This window comes from Sturnus vulgaris, chromosome 4 (assembly GCF_052056855.1).
Source record: "Sturnus vulgaris isolate bStuVul1 chromosome 4, bStuVul1.hap1, whole genome shotgun sequence".
NCBI lineage: Eukaryota > Metazoa > Chordata > Aves > Passeriformes > Sturnidae > Sturnus > Sturnus vulgaris.
The window spans coordinates 43,163,665-43,177,836 of NC_142246.1; the positions used below are offsets into that span (position 1 = coordinate 43,163,665).

The 14,172-nt window shown below is 40.2% G+C and overlaps 1 protein-coding gene across 3 annotated transcripts in view; it reads right to left on the reverse strand.

Annotated features, from left to right (window-relative positions):
- Positions 1 to 14,172, reverse strand: part of TMEM131L (transmembrane 131 like) — a 78,702-nt gene that overhangs the window by 45,468 nt on the left and 19,062 nt on the right. The window lies entirely within an intron of this gene.

Genomic DNA, 14,172 nt, shown 5'->3' on the forward strand with positions numbered 1-14,172 from the left:
ACCTCCCTTCCTTGCACAGGTCTCCACAGTCATGCTGGCCCACCTGTTTATGGGGCTGTGCAATGGACTACAGAGGGAAAACAACTGAGAAGAGTCATGAGGAATTAAAATGACATCAGTACGGAGCAGATCCCCAGTCTTGCCAATTAGATTTCTGTGCAAGCATTGGTATGAGCACACCTGAGAGACGCAGAGTTAGAGGAGTAAATAGCAGCTTGGGCAAAAGCAGAGATAGAAGAAATGCTTGTATAGCTGTGGCTTTAATACAAAAGCCAGCTCGTTTCTTCTATGCAGAAGAGAGAAAGAAATACTGTGAAGCACATACATAATTTTTCCTTTGCCCTACAAAAAGTCACAATAAATTTCCTAACAAATCTAGTACATTCGTACTTTATTCCAACATTACTCAATACCCTGTAACAGAAATTCCACAATATTTTCACCATTTTCTCAATTATACCTTGTCCTCCGCAAGTCCCAAAAACCACAGTGGTAAAAAACAAGCCCAGCATTTGTTTATTTTACCTGCATAACCAGTGCTACACTGTTAAAAGCTTCCCCATAAGCAGTCTGCACGCTGAATAGCCAGAATTATTTCAATCTTTACTGGATGATGTTAATAAGCATCCTAGCAAGAATGAGTACGAGAAGGGACGGATGGACTGTGGTCTCATTAGTTATCCAGCTGCTTGACATAATTTGTGGTAGTACAGTCAATCGGTCCCAATTTTAAAATATAGTTCTGTGACATTACATCTTTAATATCTCTTAGTGTGTACATAATCCTGCTGTTACATTCCAAAGCAACAGGCATCATAATTTATTACTGGTCAGGAAAAATAATGCTTATTATTATGAAAACCCACAACTTTTATGAAAACATAGAATCATGTAAGGGAGAGAACTCTCTCACTACTGTAGCAGGCAGAATGCAATATATCCAGGTAGCATTCCTGAGGAGCTGCTAGTGACAGTCTCCTTCCAATCACCTTGTCTCTGCAGCAGCCAGCTCTTACTCCATTCCTAGAAACATTGCACTAGCACCTTCTTCCCCTTCCAAAAGTCAGCCTCAGGTACATACCCAGAAGCTGAGAACTGTTGTAATCATATACAAATTAAAATTATTACTATAGTAAAAGCCACAGATATTTGAGGAAGACATGTTTCTTAAATCCCTCAGATCCTTTTATTGTATGCATACACATAAACAGCAGAATAAAAGTTAAGACTCTGGTTAATGCACTACAGTATGATCTTGAACCTCACCTCTGCTTAAGTTTCTAGCATCTTACAAGTACTGCTGAAATACCTTTTCTCACCAGAAAAAATCTTTGCTGACAACAGCAAGAAGCTGAGTGCCTCTCTGCCAATTCATGTAATTGGCAGCAGCTCTCCAAGACTTACCCTCCTTCTGAGGAATTCTAGCAGCATCAGCTCTTTTCCTCTCAATTCTCATTCTTTGCAATAGGTACCAAAGGCACTAGCTGGGTGCAAATCCAGCAGTGGGTGTACAAGACTGCATTTAATTTGGTCCAGGTGAACATGGCCATGCTGTAGCACTGGCTCTTAAAAATGTACTGTATTGTTCTTCAGCCAACCCTCTATCAGCCAAAAAAAGGGAAAGACCATATGTCTTGGTTGCAATGCAGGATGTAAGCAAAAGTATGTATTCTATCACCATCTGTTGAACCCAGATGGGGCAGTGATCTTTATCTTCAGGGGCTAGGTATATCTTCGATTAATGGGCCATCTATTAAAACCAGGTGAGGCAGTCATCTTTATCTTTTCCACAACCTATCCTTCCTCCAGGGAGATATCTTCTGTTAATGGACCATTGAGTCCCACTGCATGACTGATAAAATTACATCATCCCATTGGGAGATGCTCCAGCCAGGGGGAGGAGCCAAGCATTTCCTACCTATATAAAATCTGAGATTTGGAACATCAGAGCAGCCTTTTTCCACTGGAATCCAGAGGAAAACCAGATCTTTCCACATCATCACTGGACCTTCAGAGGAAAACTGCACCCATCTGCAGGACCACTGCTTCAGCTGAACCACATCTGTCACTTTAGGAGGACTGCAACCATCATTTATACGGACTGCTACCAACACCCTGACTGACAGGGTGCCAGGTTCTATTCTGACTCTGTCAGTGTTCTGGTTTTTTGTATTACTGTATTTTTATTTTCATTTTCTTGGTAAAGAACTGTTATTCCTAGTCCCATATTTTTGCCTGAGAGCTCTTTAATTTCAAAATTATAATCATTTAGAGGGAAGGGGTTTACATTGTCCATTTCAAGAGAGTCTCCTGCCTTCCTTAGCAGACACCTGTCTTTCAAACCAAGATGATATTACAAACATTTGTTTGGAATAAGCAAAAGCCTTATGCTTCCCCCAAAGTCCAACAGAAACAGATCTTTTTACACAGGAGATTTATTCCTACTTCACTGGTCAAAATCACAACAGAAATATTTCTCCTAAAAGTCCAAACAAAAAAGCAGATCCATTCTGAATAAATTCCTGGAGATTGCTTTGGGGCTTTCTGTTTTGCCTTTTTGTTTTTCAATGAAATTTTAAAACTGAGTTAATTCATCTGATTATACACAGAAAACACCCAAACTGCTGAACAAGCTGCATTTGACTAAAAGTGAAGGACATTTCCTGGAAGGAAGTTTATCCCAACGATTTTTCTTCTACTAGCTCCTTTAAGTCTTCCTTCTATCTTAATTTCTTCATTTGAATTGAATACTTCATATTATCTCAGCATGCATATTATCTGGTGATTCAGATAGCAACGTCTGTAGTTGAAAATAATCACAAATACTACTTGGTTGCCTTTCTTCTTCCTTTTTGTACACTTCATTCACAGCACATGCTGAAGAAAAGCAAGTCGGAGAAAGGCATTTTATTATCAGGTTTTCTTGGAAGCAGCAGGCAAAAAGGACTGAACATATAACTTTGAACATATAAGAGGTCCTTTTTGAGTGTATCTGTTTAGGCAGTACTGTTTTATTTCTCAGTATATAGATAGAAGTAAAATCTTACTTGTGTTGAGCATTTTGGCACTTTGCACCACCAGCGCAACAATGTTAATGAACCTGCAAGATGCACTTTTGAGATATGAAAGCGTATGTATTGTACAGGAAAGTATCTTTTTTATGCAAATTGAAGAAAAGGAATAAAACCTCTCATTTACTGGCTAATTTTAGATTAATTCCTCTAGACTACACCTGATAAAGAAAACGCAAAATGGAGCATATAGGGAAAAAATCAAACCCAGATACTTTTAATCACTCTAATTGCAGCTGATGCAAAGAAATTTTTTTGATATATGAAAACAGGTAATAGGGACGTAATAAACATAGAAAAAGCAGCTGAATCAAATTCTTATGGAGAGCTAATACAAAGCTTCTATTTGTCACATCCCTAGTCCCTCTTTTCTCTCAGCTTCCCCTTTACGACGGACAGTAAAAGCAGCAACTGTATTAGGAACATTAAAGTACAGCTCCTGAAAGACAAAGTGCCTTTGAAAGAGATTATGAAATTGTTTGAAAATATAAAATTAAGACTTGAGTTTACTATCAAGGCAACCCCGCCAAAACTAGAAACAGGAACAGTTTTAAATTATGGGGTTTTTTGTAACCTTAACTTGCTTCGTAGAGACAGAACGAGTCCTCAGAAACCAGAAAACTGTCCAGCTTGCAATAACCCTGTACCGCTCATGGGCAAGCTCTACATGGAGTGTCCTTGTGGTGCTTTGGCACCTGGAGAAGAACAGTCATGCCACCTCAGCTCCAGAGACGTATAGGACTTCTCCTGAAGCCCTGTAACAATCTGTGGCAACATATGAACCATTCAGTCTTTCTAGACTTTTTTTACTTTTTAAAGAAAAATAATGACCAACACATAAAAGAACACAAATGAGGATTTTGAACACTGGAAATATAGAAGTCCCAAAGGCTCCCTTATTTTTAGCACCACATTTTTTAGGGAAGAGAAGGACGACTGACTCACTGGTTCTGAATGCTTGGGATTTGTAATCCGTCATTAGGAATTCACTTACATGCTTTTACCAGAGAGCTGTGCTGCTTCTGGAGGAAATATTTTTTTGAACTGTGAGGGTAATGAGGCACTGCAACATGTTGCCCAGGGGAAGCTGTGAGTGCCCCATTCCTGGAAGTATTCAAGGCCAGGCTGGACAGGGGCTCTGAGCAATCCCATCTAGTGGAAGTGTCTCTGGCATGGCAGGGATATTTGAACTAGACTGAGGTCCCTTCTGATGCATTCTATAATTCTGTAAGAAGGATGGTTGCCTTTATTTCCTCTGTAGCACAATTACATACATCAAGGACTGAATCCCAGACTGTGGAAAGTAGTAAAGGCCAAAACAGTGTTACCTATCAACTAACATGTGCATGCATACCTGCTATTTTGCATATTTGGGCTGCAGGAAAAGCTAAACCAGAAAAAAACTGTGAAATGGATGAGGCAAGCTCCCTAAAAACAAATCCCCATAATTTATGGCGTAATTTAAGGATGAAAGCAAGTCTATCAAACTTTTCTTTTTTTATTTCTTAAACTACTAAGATTATAAAAGCAACATATACCTAAGATCTGCACACAAAAGTTTTGATTGCAATATCTTCTGTTAATGGGCCATCTATTAAAACCAGGTGAGGCAGTCATCTTTATCTTTTCCACAACCTATCCTTCCTCCAGGGAGATATCTTCTATTAATGGACCATTGAGTCCCACTGCATGACTGATAAAATTACATCATCCCACCGGGAGATGCTCCAGCCAGGGGGAGGAGCCAAGCATTCTACCTATATAAAATCTGAGATTTGGAACATCAGAGCAGCCTTTTTCCACTGGATTCCCAGACGCCTATCTTCATCACCACTGGACCTTCAGAGGAAAACTGCATCCATCTACAGGATCATTGCTTCAACAGAATCACATCTGCAACTCCAGGAGAACTAGAGCCACCACTTAATCAGATTGTTACCAACACTCTGACTGACGGGGTGCCAGGTTCTATTCTCACTCTGTCAGTAGTTGTTGGTTTTTCGGGTTTTTTTTTGTTTGCTTGTTTTTGTTTGCTTTTTTGTTTGTTTTTGTTGGTTTTTTTAAATTACTATATTTTTATTTTAATTTTCCTAGTAAAGAACTGTTATTTCTATTCCCATACTTTTGCCTGAGAGCTCTTTAATTTCAAAATTATAATCATTTAGGGGGAAGGGGTTTACATTGTCTATTTCAAGAGAGTCTCCTGCTTTAGCAGACACCTGTCTTTCAAACCAAAACAGTGATAGTTAAGTCTAGCCTGTGTAAAGCAGAAACCATTCTGTTACTTCCACTTGGTCCCTCATTCATTGCTCTCCTTCAGCAACCTCCTTGCTCCATGCTCTAGCCCTGGTGTTTCCACAGCCACAGGTCACCTTCCTGGGCAACCTTCTCTCCTCTCACTTCCTGCAGTCATCCCTTTTCCTACCAAGTTCTGCAATAGCATTTACACAAACTATTTGCACAGCATGTACCTAAGCCAGCAGTGCTTCAGTTTTATGCATTACAAAACAAGAACAAAATTGCAATGATCAAACTTAAGAGTATCTCACCATATAGGCCTTAAAGACACATTTCTCAATGGGGCTTAAATGGAAGGACACAGATTAGAAAAAACAGGCTTTTCTTTCTACCCTCACAACCAACTCTAAAGAAATTAAATGCAGACCACAATAAAAATGAGATTAAGACTTGCTAAGAAATCTAGGGGAGATGATGATCCATAAGGGACAAAGTGCTATAGTGAACATCTTGGTGAAAAGAAAAGGCTTTCTTCCCCAGCTGTGCCTGTGGTTTGCATTTTAGTAGCAGGAGCAGCACAATAAAGCATGTTTAAGAGCAAAATGGAATTACTCCCTTACATAAATCCTTCCCTAATTTCTGAAATAACTGAAATCCATATTAAATTAAGATATTAACTCACAATGACTAGAATTAATTTGAACTTTATTTTTATGAAACCTCTTCTTTGAATTCCTTTACTCATTCGAATTTCAAGCAACAACCAGCACTCTAGATATGTTCAAGGGGGACCGTGTATATTTTAGGCATCTTGGACAGACAGTAACTAAGTTATTTGTTTTTGATGACTGTACAGGGCCCACTAGTTCAAAATGCACATCAAACACATTTTCCCAAATATCCTGCCAGACAGAACATCTACCTTCATTTTACTTTTGGCTTCATATAATTCAACAACTGCCTTTACATTCTGCTTTATTTAATGAAGTAAACTCTGAAAAATGCCCCCCAAAAAAACCCTTTAGCTTGCCTTTCTCTTTTTTAAGCCTCTTTACAATTTATCTTTTTCCAAGAAATCAGCAATCTTCCATTAAAATTAAAATTGCAGAAACAATACAATTTACTCTTTCAGTTTTTTAAGTTTTTCCCAAGACAAATTAAAAGAGCCACTGTCCCGATACAAACACACAGCTTTAGCTCCATCAGGAACCTTGGTATTCTTGACATTTTGTCTTTACCAGGTCCTAGACTTGTGGGGTTTTAAGAAAATACTGAATTTCATGTCTCTTTGAAGACTGCTTCTAGCCCATGAGTTTGCAAAATAAAACAAAAAACCATGCAGACAGCTCATGCTATTTTCCTTTCATTTTTAAGCCTCAAAACTTTTTAGCCAAATTCACTTTTTTGCGTAATTTGCTTACTCTAGTTGCCAAGCCCTCAAAACAAAACCCCTAAGAAGACTTAAACTGCCTACATAACACAGGTTTGTTCTTCAAAAACTGCCACTAAGATGATAAATAATTGCTGAGACGTTAATTTTTCCTTTACTTGATTAACTATAATGAATAAAGGCAGTCAAACCTGAAGCACCCTAGCCTACTTTAACACATTTACAGAAATGGCTGCTTTTTGAAAATCACTGCTCAACTCTCACAACTTGAAACCCCTACAAGAGAAGCTTCGAGTGTCCACACCTCTGAAAGATCGGGTCCTCCAGCCACACTCCTGCTCAGCATCTCTGAACTGAAAATAAAACACTTTCAAGTGACGTATGCTGCTCACAGCCTTTTCCAGACACTTTGAAAACGAACCCTAGAGAAAGGGTACATGGAGAAATATCTAGAGAAAAGGTTTCCACAGTGTCACCATGCTGCCTTCTCTGGCTAAAAACAAAGCTTTAATGCAAGCCTTGAGCTGAAATACCATGAAATTTAAATGACTGTTCCCTACCCACAATTTTCAAAGCCTTTTATTGAAAGCAGTCAAGATTCACAGCATAGCCCCATGAAAGAGGCAGGATAAAGGAACTTTTAAAATGTCAGAAGATAGGGCTAAAACCCACCTGCCTTTTACCTAAGAACACAATTATTTTAACTTACTAGTAAGCACAGCCTTTATTTCTGTCCTTGCAATGGCAAAATGACAGCAGAAAATTTTAGTGGGAAAAGCAGTTTTTAAGCACAGTCCTGTACTAACGTAATTACAAGCTGAACAACACAAGAGGCATATATTTCAGAAGAAATAAATTCTATCACACCTCCCTCAACTAAATTAATTCCCACGTAAGTAACAATGAATGTATTTGCTTTTCCTGCAGCATGTCTACAGAACAACTACCAGTAAAGAAGGAAGAGATCTAAGTAACCTCACCAAGACCTCACCTTTTTAAATGCACCAATTGCAACTGTTTTTAACAGTAAAAACAAGAATTCATTTCATCAAGCACACCCAATTTTACTCAAAAATACTTCCCAAGCTGAAAAGCAAAGGGCCAACTTCTGTCAAGTAAATAGCAACCCTTCCTCCTTCAAGTGTTTCACATGCCAGGGACACTAGTTTTCCTCCAGCTCCGAGAATCTGGCTCCCACCTCAAGAAAAGCAGGACACATTGACAGGAAGCACTACAGGGCTGCAAAGCTCACAGCAATAGGAAGTTACACTCTTGTCAAATTTCACTGCACCCAACCATTTCCTTTTTCTACATCAGGCACAGCCAAAAACTTCTATCTTGAGAGAAACCATTTTAAGTCACAGTAGTTCAGCAAAATGCATGAAAGAGGTCTGTGCTCACTGATAAACTTGACCTGCTTAATAATTAAGTGTAATAATCTTCCTACAGTAATTAAGAGTGATAATCTTCATATGGGAGCTGCCTTTTGCTGTTTCTACATCAATCTAACCCTTTTAGTTTATTTTTATATTGAAAGAGTACAGGCCTGTAGGATAGCATGTATTTGCCTGCTGGAGCTCAACAGCCCATAGGACACCTTTACACTGAACCCATTAAGTGCCAAAAATCCCACTATCCTTCTCTGTGCCTTGCCCTCCCTGGGAAAAGAAATAAACAATGCTAACTAAAAAGGAAACTAAGCAAGTGCAAGAAAACTCAGACCTAGGACTTTAAAAAGTAGTAACTTCTGCACCTGATACCAGTTTCACTGAAAAGAAGTCATGGAAAAGTCACTAAGATCATGTCTCAAAGCTACAAAAAAATACTCAGTAGTGGAAAACATCAATCTAGACTTTGCATTTTTTCCTCTTTTGTGAATTTCAGGCCTAATTTTTTAAAATAATCTTTGAGCATCAACCTTTAAAAAATAGTAATTTACCCATTAGCATTCAATACCATGCCTTGTTTAAGCCAATGTATGAAGACAGACAATGAAAATGAGCTCAGGATGGAAAACTGTACAAGTTATCTCCACAGCACTTTAACCGTCAGCCTCAATGCTACAAATGCAACAAAAAAACTAAACACTCCAATACAGTTTCACTGCATTGGCAGTAATTTATTTTACAAATTGATAAGATGCTGGGGAAGTCCCTCGAAAACTTAAAACCATGCACCACTTGCAAAATCCTTTTACCAAACATTTGCGTAAGTAGCAGACCCAGACCAGCTTTCTCAGAGCTATGCTTCGGTTTTGTAAGGACAAAAGTTATTGCCACTATTGTTTGCCAAATTTTTAAAAAACTTAATTATCTTCTCTAGCAGATGAAACTTCATACAAGGCTTTCTGAAACATCTCCAAATGCTTCAAATTTGTTACCACAAGTTTAAACTACATAAGTTTTCTAAAAAATATAAAGTTTTTCATGCAACTGAAAAGCATTTTCACAAACTGTACTATATCAATGTGAATATATGATGCAAATAAAAATATAGGGAGAAGAAGCAAGGCTACACTTTTCTTAAAAGTACTGTAAGCATGGTGCTGTAAGGGGAAGCTGCGGTCACACAGTCATCCTACACGCAGCAGGCAAACTAAGCTGCTCCCCCCACAACCCAGAGGCCACTACTAGTCTTCAGGATGAAAAGTTAAAGTCACTAGCCAAATACCAACAGTGAAAAAGTAGCTTCAACCTCAAACCACCACCACTATCTCATAGGAGCATCATTCTCTTGTTCTTGTTTAACTCCTCCCAGATAGGATGTATTATATCCTCTTCAGGCCCCCTCCAAATGTTCCAGCATCATTTGACAAACCTTTTGGTTCTGATGCACTGATTCATTAAATCTATGCCATATGTGATGTGTGGTATTTTTTTAGATAGGACACAAAGCACAGAACCTTATTAAGAACCTCTTAAAAATATCAATTTTAAAAAATTGCAGACCATTTTTATTGTTCACTGGCATTTTATTAACTGACTGTTAACACTGTTAGCACTGTGCATTTTCATCATCATCTCTATGCTTCAATAGCAGTCATATAAACCTACTCTCAAACGAAGACCTTTTCTCTTCTAGTTTCCCATACAAAACTCTGGTTATACTTACCGAAAAGTACATCCCCTCCTGCAGTCAGAAAAAGAAAGGGGAATCCTCCACAGTGTCAGATCATTTCCACTTTTTCACCTAAAGCCAGTAAACCCCCACGGTGACAGGACAGCATCACAGACAGCCTGCAAAATTTCCCTAGCTGCCCCTTTTGAACAGTGCAGCTTGCTGAGCTCTCCTGTCTTGTGTTACTCGTCACTTTGGGTTGTAGTGTGCAAAATGGAAAGACAGCTCCATGACTTAGTGCTATTAATAAAACAACCATGCTCACTGTGTGTTTGTGACCTACTCCTAAGTACTACTGTGTATTTATAGTTCACTAGATTACCTTGTTAAAAGAAACATGCAGATATGAAAAAATTTATACTGGAAAATTCAAACTGGCAAAAACAAAAAAAAAATTGGCATTACCAGGCTTAGTAGTTGCAACACTTATCACAGAAACCACCAGGCCCTTACAAAACATCTGGGATCTGTTGAAGCCAATGCATAGCATATGCTCTCAGCCAATTTCTTCTGATGTATAAATGCTGCAGTGTTCTGCTATTATACAATGCAGAACCATATGAAACACAGCCTGTTTCACAGGTTTATTAACAAAATGTCTACCACCAAAGAAATCTCAGGTATGCTATGGCTCTGAATTCCAGCAAGGGGCACCTAAAGTCCACGAGTTAGCATTTGCTTCCTTCAGCAGGATAACTGTGAGGAAAGGAAAAGGAGGAAAATTAGCTGAAAAAAACCAGCAGGAAGTCAGCTTTTGATTATTTTATATGCACTAAAAAAAAGTACTTGCAACCAAGTACAATATTAAAACTCCACCTCCCCTAGATTCTTGCATTTCCTCCTTTATTTCAAAGCTAGGAAGCTAATCAGAGTTCACTAACTGGAAATGTTCACCTGTGAAACCAAAGGCAAAGCATCACTAATGCTATTTTTAGTTTCTTGACAAGCTGCTAACCAGCCATCTGCTTCCACTGCAATAAAGGATGCATTTTGCTTCTGCATGCCCCACATGGGATTTCTCAAGCTGCCCATGAGAGGAAAAGCTCCTCCAGACACAGTAAAGATCCCTCTGCAGCCTAAAGGTGTATTTAACTGGTCTTGGCCATATATCTCTCAACTCTTCTTGCTCTTCAAGATAAGCAAATTAATGCAATGGTCCCACATGGGAACTCACACAAAGGTCCCACTGAAGCCAGAGGAGCTTCTCATAGGCAGAGAAGCAGCTGAGGTGGACTGAGGAACAGGACTGACACATACCACTTTGCCCTTCCTTATGGGAACATTTGGGTACATGGATGGACATGCATCTGAACCCAAGAGTAAGACATAAAGCTTGGCAAAGTGCATCCAGCCTTCTTCTGTCACTCCATGGCAATAATTTACACTAAAAAAGGAGCAACATGGCTTTGTAAGGCAGATATTCAATCACATCAAAAAGGAAGACGTGGCTTTTGGCAGGAATATGGCAAAAAAACAGAGGGAATAAAGAAACTTAAGGTGCTGCCCCAAACCAGCAGTAGGTAATGTGGATTTGCAGTTACCACAAAGTCACATTTTCGACACCTGATCTTACCTTTCCACAGCTTACAAGCTTTCAGTAGGAAAAGGGAAAATAAAGAAGATCTGAGTGTTCAAACCAAGTGTCATTGTCCTCAACCCAGTACATTCACCCAGAACGACCCAGACCTCCGAGGCAGGCAGCATGGGAAAGTCACGGATGACATGGGACAATCTGAAGTTTTCCAAGTTGCAAACAAGCTTCCTCAGCTTGGGGACAAAGGCAAAGGTTCTCATCTTAAAATTTGGAAGCATATACTCTATACACTTCTCTACATAGCAAATGTTTCAGTAATTGTTTCAGGAACAACAAAAGACAGCCCATCACTTCAATGACCAAAAAGCAGGAATAACTGCTTTTATTTACAAGGAGAGAAAAAAAAATACAAGCAAGACTGAAAGACCCGGGCAGGGTGTGTTTTCGTTTTAAACCAACTACCCGCATCTGCAGGATCAACCACATTATCCCAGCAACACTGAGAATGCTCACAAAAGCCAGAAATGTCCACTTTTCAAAACTGCAGTTCAAACACTGCAGAAACTGGGTCAGCGACAGGCAGCAGAAATACCTAAGCAGACAGCAAGCACCTCGCAAGCTGCAGGCAGCAGGCTTGCAGTAAAGGCCTCAAATAAAAGACGAACACACCAAGACAAAAATCAGACAATACCTATTGAAGAAAGACAGTTAATAGCAACAAAACATGTAACGCATGGGTCAAAGAGTCGGTCAAGTACAGGCCCTTCAGTTCTCTACCCTCCTTCAGTTGCCAGGAATTGAGATTTAGACACAAACCAGAGAAGTACACAGCCCACAGCACCAGCAGGCAGGCACAAAAACTGAGCAAGCCTGTTAAATCCACAACACAGTAATGAACTGCAAAACTTATTCTACAGTATTACAGGGCTGCTGACTTGCTGAGGGCAGCCCAGTGCTTCTTCTTCCAGTTCCATTAAAAAAAACAAAACAAAACAAAACAAAACAGGAATTATACAATTTTTGCTTATATATGGTTAGTGTATTTATCATCTCTGAGTTCAGGTCTTTACTGTTATACATTTATTGACGTGCAAACAACCTTAACTTCAAAACGCTAAGCCACAACTGCAGTCGATAGGACAATGTAATTCAGCACAAAATATATTTATGTAGGAAAAATCTAAGAGATTACCTACAATGTCACTAGTGAGGTCTGACTTGCTGACTGCATAATAGCAAACACCAAATGAGTGTGCAGCAGGACTGTTGCACACATCTGCCAGCCACAGACAAGAGACTTGATTCTGTTTTGCACAGACCCTTAAAGTCATTTGAAATGAACAGAGGTGGTGGTTACCTGTGGACACACACATTTAGAGAGCTAGGGAATTACACCTTGGAAATTCTTTTCAGGCCTGGATTTCTCCTGACTCTCAGCTCCATTCCCAGGCTGACAAGCTGACTACAGCTTCAGTTAGGGAAGAAGTCTCCCAGGATGATAATATGGTGAAAAACAAAGTGGAATTCATAATAAAGATTAACACCTGGTGTCTTTCCCGTGGGATACATCCTGAGGTACTGTCCCAAGGATGTTTTTCCCTATTGTCCAATGAACTACTGTCCTGTCCCAGCTGCACGTAACACACTTTAAATACGGGCTGTCCGTACAATAAAGTTGGCCTTTTTCCCTAAAGAGGTCCGTGTGTGTTGCTGTCCTTTCTCTCTTACCCAAGGTGCAAACAGTAATGAATCAGTCACTCCCTCCTTTCTCTCATTTCACTTCCCTTTTGTTATTGTGTATCTTTCCCTTCATTGCTAAGATTGAAATCTGCTGTTGTCCCTTATCAGTTTTGCCAATCACTTGAAATGAGCAAGCTCTCATTTGTTCCCTATCTACCAGCATCTTTGTTCACTTGATGTTTCTATCAGGGCACGGCTTGCTGCCTTTGTTCTGTTCACAATTGTGATGGGTTGATTTGGGAAGAAGAAACTCAGTCGTTCTCTCTAAGGGAGCTTCCTCTGTGGGGACATTGGGACAACTTCAACAGCCAATTAGAGAAAGTCAGTTCGCTCCGTGAACACACATTGCAAAGGAGGTAATCCGGAATTGAGCCTTTTTGTCTTTCCGGTGGCTGAGCAGGTAACACCAACCCGAGCTCCCCCCCATGAAGGGGGGAGGCTCGGGAGGCCGCTTGGGCCCCGTTTGCAGACTAGGGGACTCGATGGCCCGGAGGGGAAGAGGCTCGTTGATAAGACCTTCATGGCTTCCTCCTCCATGGGCCTGCGGCTCGGGGGGGGGCCTGGTTCCTGCTGCTGGCTCGGAGCAGTTTTGGAAGGGCCAGGCCGGCCCAGCCCCCACGCGGCCTGGGGGAGGCAGCCGGGCCCTGTCTGGAAGCAGGGGTGACCACGGGCAGTGGGGGCTGCAGCCCAGCCCCAGAAAGGCTGATTGACACCTCAGCCACCCCCCCCCAACCCAGCGCAGTCTGGGCCTGGCCCAACTCTTGTAGTTGTGTTAAACTTTAACTCTTTAGTGCTCAGATAAAATTTGCAACACCTCCGGACTTCCTTTGAATATGAAAGGGAATAAGGAGATATTCTGAAGTCAGTGAAGCAAGAGCTAAGTTTTTTTAGATGGAAGGAGAATGAGGAGATGCTGTCAAGATGGCTGAAAACCCTTTTGTAAGATTGTAGGGATGAACTGATGTACTGAATACTCCTATAAACCGTGGAGAAAGACATGGGGGGTTGGAGATGTTCCATTTGATAGATGATTTGACCAAAAAGCACCTGTGTTGAGAACCTTTGCCCTGAGGAAAGTAGGG